The sequence below is a fragment of the Lissotriton helveticus genome, chromosome 5_1 (genome assembly GCF_964261635.1).
Source record: "Lissotriton helveticus chromosome 5_1, aLisHel1.1, whole genome shotgun sequence".
NCBI lineage: Eukaryota > Metazoa > Chordata > Amphibia > Caudata > Salamandridae > Lissotriton > Lissotriton helveticus.
This window is the reverse complement of record NC_136065.1, coordinates 1,333,082,870-1,333,101,872: the sequence shown is the minus strand read 5'-3', so window position 1 is coordinate 1,333,101,872 and position 19,003 is coordinate 1,333,082,870.

Sequence of the window (19,003 nt, the reverse complement as noted above, 5' to 3'; positions counted from 1 at the left end):
TGTAATTAAATAATTAGTAAACTAAATAGGTGAAGTATGCGATGTACTTAAAGTGTATCACTTGTCCAGTCCAAAGCAACGCTAAGATGTTCACTGTGGTAAGGTGAACAAAAGTCGGTTAGTATCCCAGATAGTAGGTTTGACGGGTCTCTTCACTATCTGCACAGTTAAGAAAGTATACATTCAATCGCAGTACAGTTGTTTATTGCCCTGAGGAAGCCCGTTTCAGGTTGAAACGCGTTGGCTACATCGGCGCTTCGTTGTTTTGAACAAAGCAACTATAAAAAAATCTTGTTTGACACCATTGAAGAGTCCGGAGAGATCTTGTTCTTTTTTTGCATTTATGCTGTTTTACTGTGCTTTTTCTTTTTTGCATTAATGTTGATAGGTTTATAGGCAGTGGACCTTGGAGGTTGGCAACAAAAACTCTGTGTCTACATAATAAGAGTTTACAATATGTTAGAGCAGCGTTAATTATCCCTTGCTGCCTTTTTTCTCTTCTTTAATCTAAATAGGTCTTCAGCCCCCACAAGTTCATTATTTGGGTTACAGCACTTCAAGGAGACATATGGGATGTGTAGCATGGCTCAAGACTGACATGTTGTGTCACTGTGTTTTTCTTTTGACGTAAAGAGAAACAAAATCCTATTAATCCTGTTAATAACTTTTTATCCAAGTTCACATGAACACGTACCCAGAATATTTGAATCTTGAGACGCCCTTGCATCCGCATATCCACATTGGGATCCTGAGGTATTATTAACTCTGAGGAAATCCAGATTTCAAACATTTGAGAATCTGTCCTGAAGAAGGTGCTTGTATTCCCCAAAAAACCGAAACGCCGCGTCGACATCTGTTCTCCTGAACATTTTTACCAATTTTGTGCATAACAATTTATTTTAATAACTCTGTGCATTATTTAATGATTATTGCATCTTTGTGTGACTCATGATTTTAAAGTACCAATGATACGCCAATGGTTTATACAGGTGTATGAAATGAAATAAAATACATGTATTCCTTGTTTTAAACAAACTCTTGATAATAGTTTTTTGCCTTATTGTAAAAAGCCCTTTGGCACTGTGTAAATACTTTAACCCTGTCAACACTCGCATAGTTCACCTCCGTTCAACCTAGGTACCTAAATGAGAAGGGTTTCATCATCCAACCTGCAATAATTTGCTCTAAATTGATTAGACTACATAGGGTAGTCTGATTATTTTGTGGGACATTGCTTGGTTTTCCTTTGCCTCATTTTTGCAGCAACTACGGAGGTCGGATGCGGCTACCCAAGTCGATAGAAGCCGCCGGTTCTCAATTGCTAGACGGCGCTGAAGGTAAGGACGCGTCTCTAAATAACTAGCAGAAACCAAGCATTAATGCGCCCTATTAACCAAAATACCGCAGTTTACATTAGCTGTTGGTTTTTGAACAGGACAATGCGGGCGTTCACGTTGCCGTGAGCCGATAACTACTAGAGAGCAACTCAGAAACCTCCAAGTAAGTCACTTCCTTTTGGCTAGGTCACTTCCAACACTGTGTGCATGACTGAATCATGAACAGCTCCATTCACAGGACTGCTATTGTTCTTTCTTTCTTGTGTGTCTATTAGATTCACTACTGACTAGTGGAATTGTTCGACCTTTGGGCGTAATCAATTTAGGTAAGCTTCTGCAGTTGCTAATATTGGTGGCTCATCTCTGAAGTGTTTTGATTAAGACAATAGGCAGATTTTCATATTGTAGTCTTTCATTGTTTTTTTGCAGCGAGATTGGTCCTGACGAGTACCCCAAGAATAAGAGGGGTTCGAAACGCATAGACGTGGAATTACCAAACATCTGCCCTTAGTGATGAAACTCAAAGTTGGCATTCACTGTATCCAATCAATGAGAATCTTATATCAAATGTAAAAATATTTGTGTATAGTGCATAGGATACTTTTTCAAAAAATTGCGATTAATAGCAATGTTTTTGGTATTTGATGTACAAGTGATATTGTTTAAGATATTATTTGAAAGTGTGGAAGTTGTATGTGTAGCGTGAGTGGGTTTTTGAGAGTTGTTGAATGAAAGTGCATTTTTTGCTTTTTCCTTCGTTTAGTGTTTATGTATTTTTTCACATGAAGTGTTTATCATATGTATTAAAGTGTTTCTTATGGAGATAAATGTGTAAAAAAGTGTTATATTTAAATAAAAGCTACTTATGAGCTTAAGGATGTTTTAATGGTTGGTCTGCGCATCTTTGGATTTAAATGATTTAAAATGAATAGCAGTATTGGGATTTCCTTTGCTTATTAATTTTACAACGTGAGCATGAAAACCGGCTGGAATGCATGCTCCCACTGTAAAATGCAGGAATGCGACCGAACAGTGTTCAGTCGCATCCTAATGGGCCGTTTGGGACGTACGACCGGGTGTTGGTCGGTCCCATGACAGAGACGATGGCGGGCGGAGGCAACTCGACCTGACATCTTAATCAGCCCCTTAGTGTCTGCTATGCCCTTGGACCTGTTGCTACTGATTAGACAGAAGTGTAACTTAATTTTATTCATAGATGCTGCCACAAGGAAAAACAATCAGCATTATATGAATTTTTGGTGTAGCTCTTATTTTTGCTGACGCTGTTCTGCATCAGCAGATACAAACATAATGCTTCTTTGCAATATTTGGAATTGAGCAGTCTCTGCAAACATACAACCAAGCCAGAGCAACATGGGAACATATATATTTGCATTTGCACATATGAGTCTTGATGCGGCAGCCATTTTTAAAAACATTTAGTTTAGCGTTTCAAGACACAACTTAAAAAAAATGAACAAAAGAGCATTTAAAAAATGTCTCTGTAGCAAATTGGAGCTGAAGAACCCTCCAAAAACCCTTTTATTTTAAGAACATGACGTCAATGGGCTGCTTAGTAATGGAGGAGCAGGTGAGGGGAGAATCCAATGGTATAACAGCTAGAATGGTCGACCTGGAAGCTGGGGAACCGGGTTCGAGTCTCGGAAGGGATGCTCAACATCCTGTGATTCTGGGTAAATCAGTTATTCTCCCCTTGCCTAACAAAAAAATGAATGTCTTAGTCTGTAATGCAACTGTTGCTCATGTAAAGCACTCTGATACCTTTGGGACGAGGTTGCACTCTATAACCCCCCAAAACAAAAATGCCACAACAGGGGAGAAAGGAGCAACTGGAAGCAGAAAGGGTAGGGAAGAACAGAAGAGCTGAAGGTGGGGTTGAAAAAAGCCAGCTGGGAGCGCGAGCAGAGTAATTGACAAACAAAGTGCAGGAATGAAAGGAGTAACAAGGAAAGAGAAGGCAGGGGTGATTTTGAGGGCGCAATCACTGCACATAGGAGAGAAAGAAAACAGATGCCCTCGTATGGAGTGCTGAAATAAAATTTAAAAAAATAATCCTGAATGTAATGGACGGCAAAGAAGCTATCAGGAGAAACAGAATTAGAGTTAGGAAACCATAACATAATCCTGCTCTATGTGGATCATGGGCCTTTCGAAATGATAGTTACTTACAACCCTTAACGGTTTAAAATGTACTCACACTACATCTTCACACTTGGAAGCCTGATTTGGCCCACTTTCCCACTGTCAATGAAAGGCTGGGCCTGCGCAAGTGATGTTTTTCACCCTACATCATCCTCAAACTTCACAAATGCAGGCTAGTCTGTCCAGGTGCAGCACCACAGCCCAGCCTGGGAGGCATAATTCATTTCCAAGGGTGTGGCCTGGAAGCTGGCAGGCAGCCCCATGCCCGAAGAACATGTCTGGCTACACTTGTACTGCTCCAACCTCAGTCCCTCCCATGTGCTCTCGTCATGCTGCAAGTCCAGAATCTATATGTTATCAGAATAAAGCATGTCACATACATTGCAAGGAATAGTAGTCACAACCATCGAAGACAATCAAGTATTCAGGTCACCCTCTCTTCTTAATCTTTCTTCTTCTTTCAGCCTGAGCAGAGTGGACTATTTCAAAATGGGGTCATGTGCTCTTTGACTGAGGCTTTTAGCTGAATCCATGGGCTGATGCTGGTCGTAAGAGACAAAAGTTAATGATTCAAAATTTTAAGGAGAGTCTTTGTGCATGAAAGTGTATAATCTTGGACATGGCGATACAGGGCATGTTAAGAAAATATTTGGGCTGCAAGGTGGTGTCCACATATAGTGCCAGGCGTCAGACAGCAAGACACCTTGTGAGTGGGGTGACTTAGACTCGGTTCAGCGTTTATAGGGTTGGGCCTAATATGGTGGGTCTTGAGTCGTTTTCTGAAGGATTAGTCCCTGTTGGAGGTAATAATACTCACATGTAGAGGGGTGCTTTGAGAACATTTCCTATAGATTTAGAGATTCCTTTGTAAAACCAACTCACCAACACACCTTACTATATCCCACTTTATCCACATGGAAACTCACTATCCTAAGACAGCAAGACACCAAGGGGCAGATTTACACGCCCCTTGCGTCATTTTTACACCGCAGTTGTGTCACTTTTTGTGACAAAGCAGCAGTGTAAAAATGCGGCCCATTTACAACGTGACACATCTAGGGAGATGCTTCACGTTGTAAAGCCTTGGGTCACATTATACCTGCGTCAGGTATAATGTATGCAGGGGGTGGGGTCCAATGCAAAAAAGGCCCGTAGAAGTGACGCAGTGAAATCTACAAGTTTTTGTCTTACCTTCTGTCTTTCTTTCTGTTTCTTTATTACCTTCTTTCCTACATTCATTCCTTCTTTTCTTCTTTCCTGCTTTCATTCATACTTTCCTTCTTTCTTGCTTTATGTCTTTCTATCCTTTATTTCCTTCTCTCCTTCAACCTTTTTGTTTCTCTAACCTTCTTTCTTTGTTAAAGCATTGTAAACAATATCTGCATTGTATACAGATTATACATTTGTTCTCTCAGTGTTTGTAATTGATGTGTGGTGCACCTGTGCTTACGCTTTAAAATTGTAATGCCCCAATGAGGATTTGCACTGTGATGGTGGGTGTGTTTCAGTGTGCACACAAACCCCAAATAGTATAGAGGGGTCAGAATATTAGAGGGATAGCAGTTCAGGTGCTGTGGCTCTGAGGTTTCCACTGTCAGGCTTTTTGTTAATCTTCTTTCTTTTTTCTTGTCTTCTTTCTTTTTTTGCACTTCTTTTTCTTTCCTTTTTTCCAGCCTTTCTTCTTTTTTAATCTTTCTTCTGTTCTTTTCCTATCCTTCCCTCTTTTTCCTTTTTCTTCTTTCTTGCCTTCATTATTTCTTACCTTCTTTATGTCTTTCATTCTTTCTTACTTGACCTCTTTCTTTCCTTCTTTTTTGCCTTCCTTCTTTCCTCCCTTTTTTCTTATTTCTTTCTTTCTTTCTTTCTTTCTCAAAGTTAATAGGTCGGCAGCCAATAGCAGAACAATAGACTTTTTTAGGTTTGGTTTGCCAAGAACTTTTGATTTGACTAAAATTATGTGTTTTACATAGTTAATTACATAGGTTTCCAGCTACACTTCATCCAATTGTCCGAGGTAGTGTCAGTCACAGTTTTCTCCGATCCACTTAAGCATGCATCAAGAGGCAATGCATTATCCCACTTCTGCCATTGGCTGACTTCACAATGGTTTACAGCATACAGCCCTGTCACAAGGAGCACATCCACACACAAAATAGTTCCATTCTGAGCCAGGGTGTATAATAGGAATTTAGGCTTTTTCAAGACCCCAAAACATTGGCTGTATCACTGTGAAAATTGATGTTTATGACCATTGTTTTAGAAAATTGGAATACAAAAAAAGCATTTAAACAATATCTGCATTGTATACAGATTATGCATTTGTTCTCTCAGAGTTTGTAATTGATTTGTGGTGCACCTGTGCTTATGCTTTAAAATTGTAATGCTCCAATGAGGATTTGCACTGTGATGGTGGGTGTGTTTCAGTGTGCACACAAACCCCAAATAGTATAGAGGGGTCAGAATATTAGAGGGATAGCAGTTCAGGTGCTGTGGCTCTGAGGGTTCAACTGTCAGGCTTTTTGTTCATCTTCTTTCTTTTTTCTTTTTTTCTTGTCTTCTTTCTTTTTTTGGCACTCCGTCTTTCTCTTTCCTTCTTTCCAGCCTTCCTTCTTTTTTATTCTTTCTTCTGTTCTTTTTCTTTCTTTCCCTCTTTTTTCCCTCAGGGTGTATAATAAGAATTTAGGCTTTTTCAAGACCCCAAAATATTTTTTGCCTTTAGTCATTTTTTCTTTTTGTTTAGATTGACAAACTTCTGGCGGCTTCCCACACAATAAAGTTTTGCAAAAACATTGATAAAGCAAAATAAGAATTGCCATAAGGTTGGCAGACAATGCCAAATCTATTGACTTTGCCAATGCTTGTTTTGGTACAGGGCCATTTTTTTGGGTGCCTCAGGCTATTTTATGTCTCAGTACGACACTGAGTGGAAACCCAGGTTAGCTGTCAAAAGTAACGCTCCATCTCAGCAGTAAGAGGTACTTTGAGTGAATTGCTAAGAGAAAATGGTAAAGTTGGACACCTGTCTGCTTCTTTTTGGACGGCTCCATCATGGAAATTAAGTACAGAGGCCCGAGCCAACTCTTGCAGTCACACCCCTCTCCCACGCATGCCCTAGATTGTTTCTGTCTGTGATTTATGAAACCAATGTTTGTTTTGTGTTGTCGCTTCATACTTGCTTTATAATCTTGGGAGATAGAGCTCCTTTGATACCTTAATACCTAGCTTCTGTTCGAAACTGCAACAAATAACAAACGCTCAGAGTACTATTGTCAAGTGCACTTGGGCTCAGATAGATGAAAAAAAGTTACTTTTTTTTCCTGCAACAATGTTACACTGTACTTTCACAAACTTCCTTGCAAACCTTTAGAGCATTCTGTACAGTGACTTTGCAAGCTCGTATTTTCTACGCAGTGGCTCATTTCGCTGACAAAAAGGGTACACTATAGCAACTTGATCGCATCCCTTTATACTCCTCAAAACAGTTTAGGAAGTAAAATCACCTATCATACTAACTAGAGAGGGGATAGGACATATGTATACTGTCTTTATTGAAAACTCAAGGCTGGAGCATTTTTAGAGGTGATTGAAAACTGGCATGCACAGCCAGCTGTGAAAATAACAGAGGTTACGATATTTACTTTCCTGTAGGTAATATAATCACAAGCAGAGCTAACTCCACTTGCCAGAAAATGCTTTCCTTTCTTTTTTTATTCTTTCTTTTGTTATTTTTCTTTCCTTCCCTCTTTTTTCTTTTTCTTCTTTCTTGCCTTCATTATTTTTTACCTTCTTTATCTTCCCTTCTTTCTTTCCTTCTTTTTTTCCTTTCTTTTTTCTTCTTTCTTTCTTTCTTTCTTTTTTTATTTCTTTCTCAAAGTCAATAGATTGGCAGCCAATAGCACAACAATAGACTTTTTTAGGTTTGGTTTGCCAAGAACTTTTGATTTGACTAAATGTATGTGTTTTACTTAGTTACTTACATAGGTTTCCAGCTACACTTCATCCAGTTGTCCGAGGAAGTGTCATTCACAGTTTTCTCCAATCCACTTAAGCATGCATCAAAAGGCAATACATTTTCCCACTTCTGCCATTGGCTGACTTCACTATGGTTTACTGCATACAGCTCTGTCACAAGGAGCACATCCACACACAAAATAGTTCCTTTCTGAGCCAGGGTGTATAGTAGGTACGTAGGCTTTTTCAAGACCCCAAATTTGTTTTTGCCTTTAGTCATTTTTTCTTTTTGTTTAGATTGACAAACTTCTGGCAGCTTCCCAAACAATAAAGCTTTGCAAAAAGCATGACAAAACAAAACAAGAATTGCCATAAGGCTGGCAGACAATGCCACATCTATTGACTTTGCCAATGCTTGTTTTGGTACAGGGACACTTTTTTTGAGGCCTGGGGCTATATTATGTCTCAATACGACACTGAGTGGAAACCCAGGTTAGCTGTCAAAAGTAACGCTGCATCTAATTAGTAAGAGGTACTTTGAGTGAATTGCTAAGAGAAAATGGTAAAGTTGGACACTTGTCTGCTTCTTTTTGGACGGCTACATTATGGAAATTAAGTTCAGAGGCCCGGGACAACTCTTGCAGTCACACCCCTCTCCCACGCATGCCCTAGATTGTTTCTGTCTGTGATTTATGAAACCAATGTTTGTTTTGTGTTGTCGCTTCATACTTGCTTTATAATCTTGGGAGATAGAGCTCCTTTGATACCTTAATACCTAGCTTCTGTTCGAAACTGCAACAAATAACAAACGCTCAGAGTACTATTGTCAAGTGCACTTGGGCTCAGATAGATGAAAAAAAGTTACTTTTTTTCCTGTATCAATGTTACACTGTACTTTCACAAACTTCCTTGCAAACCTTTAGAGCATTCTGTACAGTGACTTTGCAAGCTCGTATTTTCTACGCGGTGGCTCATTTCGCTGACAAAAAGGGTACACTATAGCAACTTGATCGCACCCCTTTATACTCCTCAAAACAGTTTAGGAAGTAAAATCACCTATCATACTAACTAGAGAGGGGATAGGACATATGTATACTGTCTTTATTGAAAACTCAAGGCTGGAGCATTTTTAGAGGTGATTGAAAACTAGCATGCACAGCCAGCTGTGAAAATAACAGAGGTTACGATATTTATTTTCCTGTAGGTAATATAATCACAAGCAGAGCTAACTCCACTTGCCAGAAAATGCTTTCCTTTCTTTTTTTTATTCTTTCTTCTGTTATTTTTCTTTCCTTCCCTCTTTTTTCTTTTTCTTCTTTCTTGCCTTCATTATTTTTTACCTTCTTTATCTTCCCTTCTTTCTTTCTTTCTTTCCTTCTTTTTTTCCTTTCTTTTTTCTTCTTTCTTTCTTTCTTTCTTTCTTTCTTTCTTTTTTTCTTTCTTTCTCAAAGTCAATAGATTGGCAGCCAATAGCACAACAATAGACTTTTTTAGGTTTGGTTTGCCAAGAACTTTTGATTTGACTAAAAGTATGTGTTTTACTTAGTTACTTACATAGGTTTCCAGCTACACTTCATCCATTTGTCCGAGGTAGTGTCATTCACAGTTTTCTCCAATCCACTTAAGCATGCATCAAGAGGCAATACATTTTCCCACTTCTGCCATTGGCTGACTTCACTATGGTTTACTGCATACAGCTCTGTCACAAGGAGCACATCCACACACAAAATAGTTCCTTTCTGAGCCAGGGTGTATAGTAGGTATGTAGGCTTTTTCAAGACCCCAAAACATTTTTTGCCTTTAGTCATTTTTTCTTTTTGTTTAGATTGCCAAACTTCTGGCAGCTTCCCAAACAATAAAGCTTTGCAAAAAGCATGACAAAACAAAACAAGAATTGCCATAAGGCTGGCAGACAATGCCACATCTATTGACTTTGCCAATGCTTGTTTTGGTACAGGGACACTTTTTTTGATGCCTCGGGCTATATTATGACTCAATACGACACTGAGTGGAGACCCAGGTTAGCTGTCAAAAGTAACGCTGCATCTAATTAGTAAGAGGTACTTTGAGTGAATTGCTAAGAGAAAATGGTAAAGTTGGACACCTGTCTGCTTCTTTTTGGACGGCTCCATCATGGAAATTAAGTACAGACGCCCGGGCCAACTCTTGCAGTCACACCCCTCTCCCACGCATGCCCTAGATTGTTTCTGTCTGTGATTTATGAAACCAATGTTTGTTTTATGTTGTCGCTTCATACTTGCTTTATAATCTTGGGGATAGAGCTCCTTTGATACCTTAATACCTAGCTTCTGTTCGAAACTGCAACAAATAACAAACGCTCAGAGTACTATTGTCAAGTGCACTTGGGCTCAGATAGATGAAAAAAAGTTACTTTTTTTCCTGCAACAATGTTACACTGTACTCTCACAAACTTCTTTGCAAACCTTTAGAGCATTCTGTACAGTGACTTTGCAAGCTTGTATTTTCTACGCGGTGGCTCATTTCGCTGACAAAAAGGGTACACTATAGCAACTTGATCGCACCCCTTTATACTCCTCAAAACAGTTTAGGAAGTAAAATCACCTATCATACTAACTAGAGAGGGGATAGGACATATGTATACTGTCTTTATTGAAAACTCAAGGCTGGAGCATTTTTAGAGGTGCTTGAAATCTGGCATGCACAGCCAGCTGTGAAAATAACAGAGGTTACGATATTTATTTTCCTGTAGGTAATATAATCACAAGCAGAGCTAACTCCACTTGCCAGAAAATGCTTTCCTTTCTTTTTTTATTCTTTCTTCTGTTATTTTTCTTTCCTTCCCTCTTTTTTCTTTTTCTTCTTTCTTGCCTTCATTAGTTTTTTACCTTCTTTATCTTCCCTTCTTTCTTTCTTTCCTTCTTTTTTTCCTTTCTTTTTTCTTCTTTCTTTCTTTCTTTCTTTCTTTCTTTCTTTCTTTCTTTCTTTCTTTCATCCTTTCTTTCTCAAAGTCAATAGATTGGCAGCCAATAGCACAACAATAGACTTTTTTAGGTTTGGTTTGCCAAGAACTTTTGATTTGACTAAAAGTAAGTGTTTTACATAGTTACTTACATAGGATTCCAGCTACACTTCATCCAGTTGTCCGAGGTAGTGTCATTCACAGTTTTCTCCAATCCATTTAAGCATGCATCAAGAGGCAATACATTTTCCCACTTCTGCCATTGGCTGACTTCACTACTGCATACAGCTCTGTCACAAGGAGCACATCCACACACAAAATAGTTCCTTTCTGAGCCAGGGTGTATAGTAGGTATGTAGGCTTTTTCAAGACCCCAAAAAATGTTTTGCCTTTAGTCATTTTTTCTTTTTGTTTAGATTGACAAACTTCTGGCAGCTTCCCAAACAATAAAGCTTTGCAAAAAGCATGACAAAACAAAACAAGAATTGCCATAAGGCTGGCAGACAATGCCACATCTATTGACTTTGCCAATGCTTGTTTTGGTACAGGGACACTTTTTTGATGCCTCGGGCTATATTATGTCTCAATACGACACTGAGTGGAAACCCAGGTTAGCTGTCAAAAGTAACGCTGCATCTAATTAGTAAGAGGTACTTTGAGTGAATTGCTAAGAGAAAATGGTAAAGTTGGACACTTGTCTGCTTCTTTTTGGACGGCTCCATCATGGAAATTAAGTTCAGAGGCCCGGGCCAACTCTTGCAGTCACACCCCGCTCCCACGCATGCCCTAGATTGTTTCTGTCTGTGATTTTTGAAACCAATGTTTGTTTTGTGTTGTTGCTTCTAACTTGCTTTATAATCTTGGGAGATAGAGCTCCTTTGATACCTTAGTACCTAGCTTCTGTTCGAAACTGCAACAAATAACAAACGCTCAGAAAACTATTGTCAAGTGCACTTGGGCTCAGATAGATGAAAAAAAGTAACTTTTTTCCCCTGAAACAATGTTACACTGTACTTTCACAAACTTCTTTGCAAACCTTTAGAGCATTCTGTACAGTGACTTTGCAAGCTCGTATTTTCTACGCGGTGGCTCATTTCGCAGACAAAAACGGTACACTATAGCGACTTGATCGTACCCCTTTATACTCCTCAAAACAGTTTAGGAAGTAAAATCACCTATCATACTAACTAGAGAGGGGATAGGACATATGCATACTGTCTTTATTGCAAACTCAAGGCTGGGGTATTTTTAGAGGGGATTGAAAACTGGCATGATTTTTAGAGGGTATTGAAAACTGGCATGCACAGCCAGCTGTGAAAATAACAGAGGTTACCATATTTATTTTCCTGTAGGTAATATAATCACAAGCAGAGCTAACTCCACTTGCCAGAAAATGCTTTCCTGTCTCTGATTTATGAGTATGAGGACTGCCGGGCAGGGTTACTTGGCCTTTCACTGCAACTGCGATTCTCACTCCCAATAAATGGGTTCATTTAAACCTCGGCGCTTAAGTTGGACACAGAAACCTCCCGGTGCAGCTCGCCTTTGAGCTCGCTACGTTTTGGAGCCTGATTTAGCGTTCATCTTTCAAAATGAGGCATCATGGGCACAGATGTTTTGTTTCCCATTTGTAATGTGTTTACCATTAATTTTGCCATCAGCAAAGTGCGGGTGCTTAAAAGCTGATGTTGTAGGGCTAACTCTTGTGGTGCCATCTGCGCTCGTCTCCTACAGCTGCGGCCCTGAAATTAAGGAGGTGCAGGTGAGGTCCTGCCTTTGCTCTTGCACTATTAGTATCCACTTCAGTGGCGTAGCCAGGGGGGAAAGGAGGACAGAGGGGGCGGTCCGCCCCAGGCGGCATGAATTTTGGGGGCGGAAGTCAGCAGGCCCCTTCTCTTACCTGCGGTCACCAGCAGCATTTTATGTGCATAGGTTGGTGGTTACTGCTTTTGTCACAGAGATTCTTTTGTTACTGTGCACTTCATAAGTGACAATCGTAATGTAGCAGAGCGACGTATAAACTGTCATCAAAGAGCTGCTTGCAAACTGCATGGTACCAGTTTGTAACTTTTGTTTTTTTCACAGTTATTCATTATCCTGATGCTGCTAAAAAGATTTATTTGGGTGGAAATACATTTTTAATTTTAAAGTCAGTGCTAGCCACTGTGTTATGTTCTGAATCCTGAGTTTGTGCTTTTAAACATTTTATATAAACACTGATTTACATGTATGATTCAATGTCTCTATAAGTGTGTGATGTAAAGTGCTCTGACATCCTACAATGGTATGAGAGATGCTTTAAAACAAATGAAATACATGTGACAGAGGGCCTATTACTTCAATATAAAATACTAAGGGCCAGATGTACGATCCGTTTTTATATGCGCAAACGGGTTCGTGAACCCGCTTTCACATGCAAAAACGTATTGGGCCATGTACATTGCCTATTTCGCGAGTCGCAATTTGTTTGCAATTCGCTAAATAGGTTTTGCAACTTGCTATTTATAAGGGGCATTCCCTTTCAAATAGTGAGTCTTAAAATCATGTACAAATGTTTTGCGGTCGCAAAACACTCGCAATTACCACTTACTTCAAGTAGATTGTAATGCATTCGCAAATGGGAAGGGGTCCCCAGGGGACCTCTTCCCCTTTGCAAATGCATGCAAAATTATTTTTTAAGGGCAGGCAGTGGTCCCAGGGACCTCTGCCTGCCCCTAGAAAATGAAAGGAAAACGTTTCATTTTTTTTTTTTTAAATGCATGGTAAATGGGCTGCATTTTTTTTAAACTGCTTTATTTAAAAGCAGTCCCAGACATGGTGGCCTGCAGAGCCCAGCAGGCCACCATACCTAGGAGGTGGCATTCCCAATAGGCTCGCAAATTGCGAGAGTCTCATTAATATTAATGAACCTCGAAATTTGCGACCCCATTGGGAATCCGCAACAGTGTTAAACACACTGTTGTACATTTCATTTAGCGACTCGCAATTTGCCACTCGCAATGTGTCGCCAATTGCGAGGCGCTAAATGAAATGGTCGAACATCTGGCCCCAAAATCCTTAGGGGCAGATTTTCAAGCCCCTTGCACCGCTTTTACGCCGCCGTTGCGTCACTTTCGTGATGCAGCGGCAGCGCAAAGATGCGCCATGGTGCAGGGTATTTACAATGTGACGCATCTGGGAGATGCGGCACGTTGTAAAGCCCTGCACCAGAAGGTGGCGTTCCGGCGCAGGAACGCCTCCTAAAAGTTGGCTGAGTGAAATCTACAAGATTTCACTCAGTCACTTTGGGGCCCATGCTGCGTCAAAACCCTGCGCCTGCTTGAAGCAGGCGTAAGGATTGACGCAGCATTAACAAGATTCGGCCCCCCAGAGCATTGCTGGAGCTGTGTCGCGCTTGTGACGCAACTCCAGCAATACCCACCTTTACGGCACAGATGCGTCATGCATCTGTGCTTTTTTGCCCCATGAGGCGCAGCAATGTAAATGCTGCACATCAATGGTGGCGGAGGCATGGTGCACATTAAGTGGCGCATCCCTGCTGATATGCATGGATGCGTCACTTATTGTAAATCTGCCCCTAAGTACTTTGAGTATTTGTTTTGTGTGCACACGTTTGTATTATTTTCGAATTACTGTTTTAATATTTGAAATTTAACTCATACAAATTGCTTGGGGGTCCCCAGCTTCCAGTGGTAACTCAATGGGGGTCCTCAGGAGTCAAAAGTTTGGGAACCACTGAGCTAGGGTAAGGAATGTACAAGGAAATATTACAAATTTACAATGATGAACGAACTTCCTTGAGGGGCCTGGGAATGAAAGTATTAGTTCTGAAAGTGTATTTGGAAGAGAAGAGATTTGAAGTCGGCATTGAAGATCTGGATAGAGAAGGTGGCACGGAGCAATGGAGGAAGCAAGTTCCAGATTCTCACCGCATTGCCTGAGAAGGATTGAGCGATCGGTCTTTCCCTTTTGAAGGAGGGGGGCTCAAGCAGAAACTTTTCCACATTCCGAGAAGGTCTAGAGCCTCCAGACATTTTCAGTTTATTCGCCAGGTAACGAGGGGGGGAAGTGTGCAAGGCTTTGTAAGGGATGCAGGCAGTTTTGTAAGTAGATCTTGCCTCGATGGGAAGCCATCGAAGAGAAGAGAGGAAGGAGTGATGTGGTCACTTCGTTTTGACCCCAAAATAAAGCGAGCTGCTGAATGGAGGACGAATTTGAGAGGGGAGAGGTGGGATTTGGGTAGGCCAGTCAGAAGAAAATTGCAATAATCCAGTCTAGAAAGAACTAGCGATTGGACCAAGGTTTTTAGGTCTTTCTCCGGGAAGAACCAACAAATCCCCCAGAGAAGGCGCAGCTGGTAATGTGCATTCCTAGCAACAGAGTTGATGTGGGAGTTTAGGCTGAGTCTTTTGTCAAGTATGACACCTAGGATTTAGCGCTGCCGACAATGATGGGTCTATTGTTGAGTAAATTCAGCTGATCCATCCAAGCTTGAACAGGAGGAGGGGAGAGAGAGGTAGATAGGAGGAGGAATTCAGTTTTGGAGGGATTTATAATGGGTTGGTGAGCTAACATCCAGTTGTGAATAGAGTTGAGAGTAGAGTTGAGTAGTGAGAGATCGTGTGCTGAAGACACCTTGAGGTAGATTTGAGTTTCATCCGCTTAGAGATTGTAGTGGATCCCAGATATACTTAGGAGGTTCCCTAATGGTTCCAGATAGAGATTAAACAAAGTTGGTGCAAGGATAGAACCTTGAGGGATGCCTTGACTTAGTGCCAATGGAGACGAAAGACTGTTTGCTATCTTGATAATTTGGGATCTGTCCAAGAGAAATGAGGCAAACCATTTAAGCACTGTGCCTTCCAAGCCCATTCTCTGTTGAAGAGTGTTAAGGAGGGTGTTATGTCAAAGGCTGCAGAGAGGTCTAGAAGAATCAGAAGACACGATTCCCCAGAATCAAGTATATGCAGCGCATCATCAATCAGTTGCAGCAGGGCTGTTTCAGTGCTGCAATTTTAAATGAAGCCAGACTGGAAAACGTCAAGAAGATTATTGTCCATAATATGTAGGGAAAGTTATTTTGCAACACATTTTTCTGTGATTTTTTAAAGAAAAGGGAGTTTGGTGATGGAGCAGAAGTTGTTGAGGTTGTTTGCATCAGCTGAGGTTGTTTTTAGAAGAGGGGTAACCTGTCCTGTTTTGTGGGCAACAGGAAGGGAGTCTTGACTGAGGAAGAGATTGACCAGTCTGGTCCAGTAAGAGAGAGTATGAGTGTAGAAATCAATGGCGATGTCACTAGGGATGGGGTCAGAAGAATGGTTGGAGGGTTTGGTTTCGAGGATGCATCTCAGGAGGTCATCTTCCAAGTTAACGGAAAAGTTCTGCCAAGAGACTGAGGATTTTCGCTCCTCAATAGGGGTGGGGTGTGTGACCTGATCCACCAGTGATTTGACCTTTTCATCAAATAATGTAGCGGATTCTGGTGCTTTCTTTGTAGAATCCTCAGGCTTGATGGTTGGGGGAGAGCAGTTTGGGTTTTTGATGAGGTCAAAATGTTTTTTGGGTCTGTTTTTTGTTGAGTCGAGGAGAGGTCTGAAATGTGATGCTTTTTCTTGGAAGATGTGATTGTGGTATTTGGATCTTGTTGAATGTAAAAGAGAGAGATTGGTGGTGGATGGAGATTGTCTCCAAGATCCTAAGATTCTTTCTTTCATCATAAAGGGCTTTATTAAACCAAAGTGCTGAGGGGGTGGGTTTTTTCCTTTTGCTTTGGAGTGGAGCGACATTATCGATTTTGACTGAAAAGACTGAGAGGCAATGGGAGGTGAGATCTTTGACATCCACGTTAGGGTCTAGCCTAGGAAGTGAATGCAAAGCAGAGTCACAAACAGTGTCAAGATCAATGTTTTTAGTGTTGCGGAACCAGGTAGAAGCCCTTTTAGGTTGGCCAAGTGTTAAAACGTGCAATAGGTGAAAACGGACGGAAATGAGGAAGTGGTCAGACCAGTCTACATGGATGGGGGAGCAATAGTAAGCAGGTCTGCTTTAGATATAACAAGGTCAAGAATTGTGCCCTTAGAGTGTGTAATGTCCGAGCAATGTTGGATGCCTCTGAGCGGATCCCACGTGACCCTGCCTGGACCAGCCAGCCTTTTAGAAATACCCTGCAGCACAGGTGGGGTGAATGCTTGCCAGTGACTGTAGTCGTGGGTACCAGCACTCAGCGTTAGGACCAGGACTTATTTTTCATCATCAGATTTTGACTCAGGGCAAGATAGAGAAAGGCAGCAAAGAGAGAAAGCTGTGGAATGAGAAAGAAGGAAAGAAAGAAAGACAATGAAAAGGTGAAAAAGGATAGATGAAATAAGAAACTGTAATGAGACAAAGAGCTATGAAGTGTAGGATGCTGGAAGATAAAGGCACGAGGCGCAATATGAACAAACCAGTGTAACACCATTCAGACATCCCAGCACATGATTCCGCTGCAGCAGCAGCTGGCTCGTAAGAAATAACTTGGACATTGCATTTATGTTTTTCTTTGGTTTACAAATTAAGCGTGGTATTTAGGAAATCCACTCATTATGCAATGCCTTCCATGTAACCGATCCTGCACTCTCTTTTAGGCTTTATTAGGCCCTAGGCTGCTGCAAAGTCATGTTTTTTCCACGGAATGGCGTAACGAAACTTGAGGGAGCCCCCCTGCAAACTAGAAGGAGGGGCCCCCTTCCGGACTCTACCATGCTGTGTGGGGCCCCTGGAGTTGCCACCAAGTCGCTGGAGCTCAAACTACGGGGTCTGCATCAACCATTTGGCAGAGGACAGAAGCAGACGCCCGGGCACATAGAAGGCAAATCTCTTTTGTAGGTATAAGGGGCCGGGACCATACAGGGCCCGATAAGCAATAGTCAGCATTTTGAAATTCAGGCGAGAATCGACAGGCAGCCAGTGCAGTGCGCGCAAATGTGAACGAACACTGTCTCTGGGAGATGCAATGAAATGTAATGAAATGCAAAGGAAGCACAGGAGCAGTTAGGACCCAGTTGTGCACAACAGCTGTGCACCAGGGAGCTCACAGCTATCCCAGAAGCCTGCGTGCACGTGGGTGGTGGATGTCTGCATGAGTCACCCTTCACAGCATGGCAGATGGCAGCAAACAGTACAAGCCCCCTCGCGCAGTCAGGAGGTGTTTGCACAACAGTTTGCACTTTGATTTCTCAGTCGGGTTCGCCACATGGTCACCATGGCTGAGGTTTAGAGACACCCCGCCCCCACTCAGCTCTGCTCTGTGGCATCAAATGGCATTTCCGGTCCGAGGGTCCCAGAGCACTATTCCTGCTCTGCACGCTCTTCTATTCCAAGAAAGAATACTCAGCTCATATGTCTTTAGTTTAATTTATTTAAAGGTTTCATGAAGCTCAGACAGCAAACACAGAGCGCCATAAAAAAACTTTAAAGGGACATAAAACACTAAGGTGTCACACACATGCAAACACTTAGCAAAAGGAAGAAATCTTTTTAAAGCATGAAAGAGGAACACTTGTATTTCTCCAGTGTTACAGTGTTGAGTACTTTAGGACTGAAAAAGTGGAAAAGGAAGAAGTAAATAATGAATTTCCTTAACTAGTAAAAGATGCTTGTCTGGTACTAATACGATGTAGACAGTTTTACATGCAAGATAGTGTGGATTTATACATTAAAGTCTACTAAATTATATTTTTTTGAATAATAGTTTTTGTTAAGCCATGGCACGCAAGCTCAGGCGTTTATGTTTAAGCTTATTGTCCATAACATATAATGAGCCATTTTGACAAGGGTTGTAGTATTTTCCCATATTCACTCCTGGCACCTACTAGCAGCTGGGGCTCATTATTTTTCTGCCAATGTCTGTATGCACCCGCTAAAATCACAGGGGCCTAAATCCCTTGGTTGGTATTTTTATAGATACAGGTATAAAACATTAAACTATGATTGTTACATCTCTGGACTGAGAAAGCACCACAAATATAGCAAACACTAAGTATGTTTAGTAGCATGTATTTTTCACTATGCACACACATTTGTAGAAAAAAAACACATACACAATTGGGTAAAAATATAGAATTGAAAGGTGCCTAATTACCTATTAGCTACATGGTCCTAGTTATAGGGGACATAGACGCCGACTTGGAGCATGCTTCTGATCACAAACAAAATTATGCTCTCCCCTGCACAGACATGAACTAAAATTGAACTCCTGCACTAGAGAGAGGGCATCAGTGAAAAAATATAAGGAGCTGTGAAAAAAGCAGGAGCTGTTTTAATACTGCCACTGTGTCAGAGGAGGATGCCGTCTGTGATAGGGTGCTGGAGGGTACATCAAGGTTTTTGAGAGTCTCTGAACACCCAAACAAAGGGCAACGTCTGGGGATGCACTAATTGTTTCCCATTCTTTAATGGTGTAGAGTTATTGTCCCTGCCAATAACCCTTTAGGTTTATGCAAATGAGCATGTGCCCACTCACATGACATAGGAGCAAAATGTGAGCACAGGCAATGGATATTACAGAAGTAGTTCTGCAGCTCCTTTAACAATAAATATGTGCCATGGGTGTACACACGTATGTGCAAACACC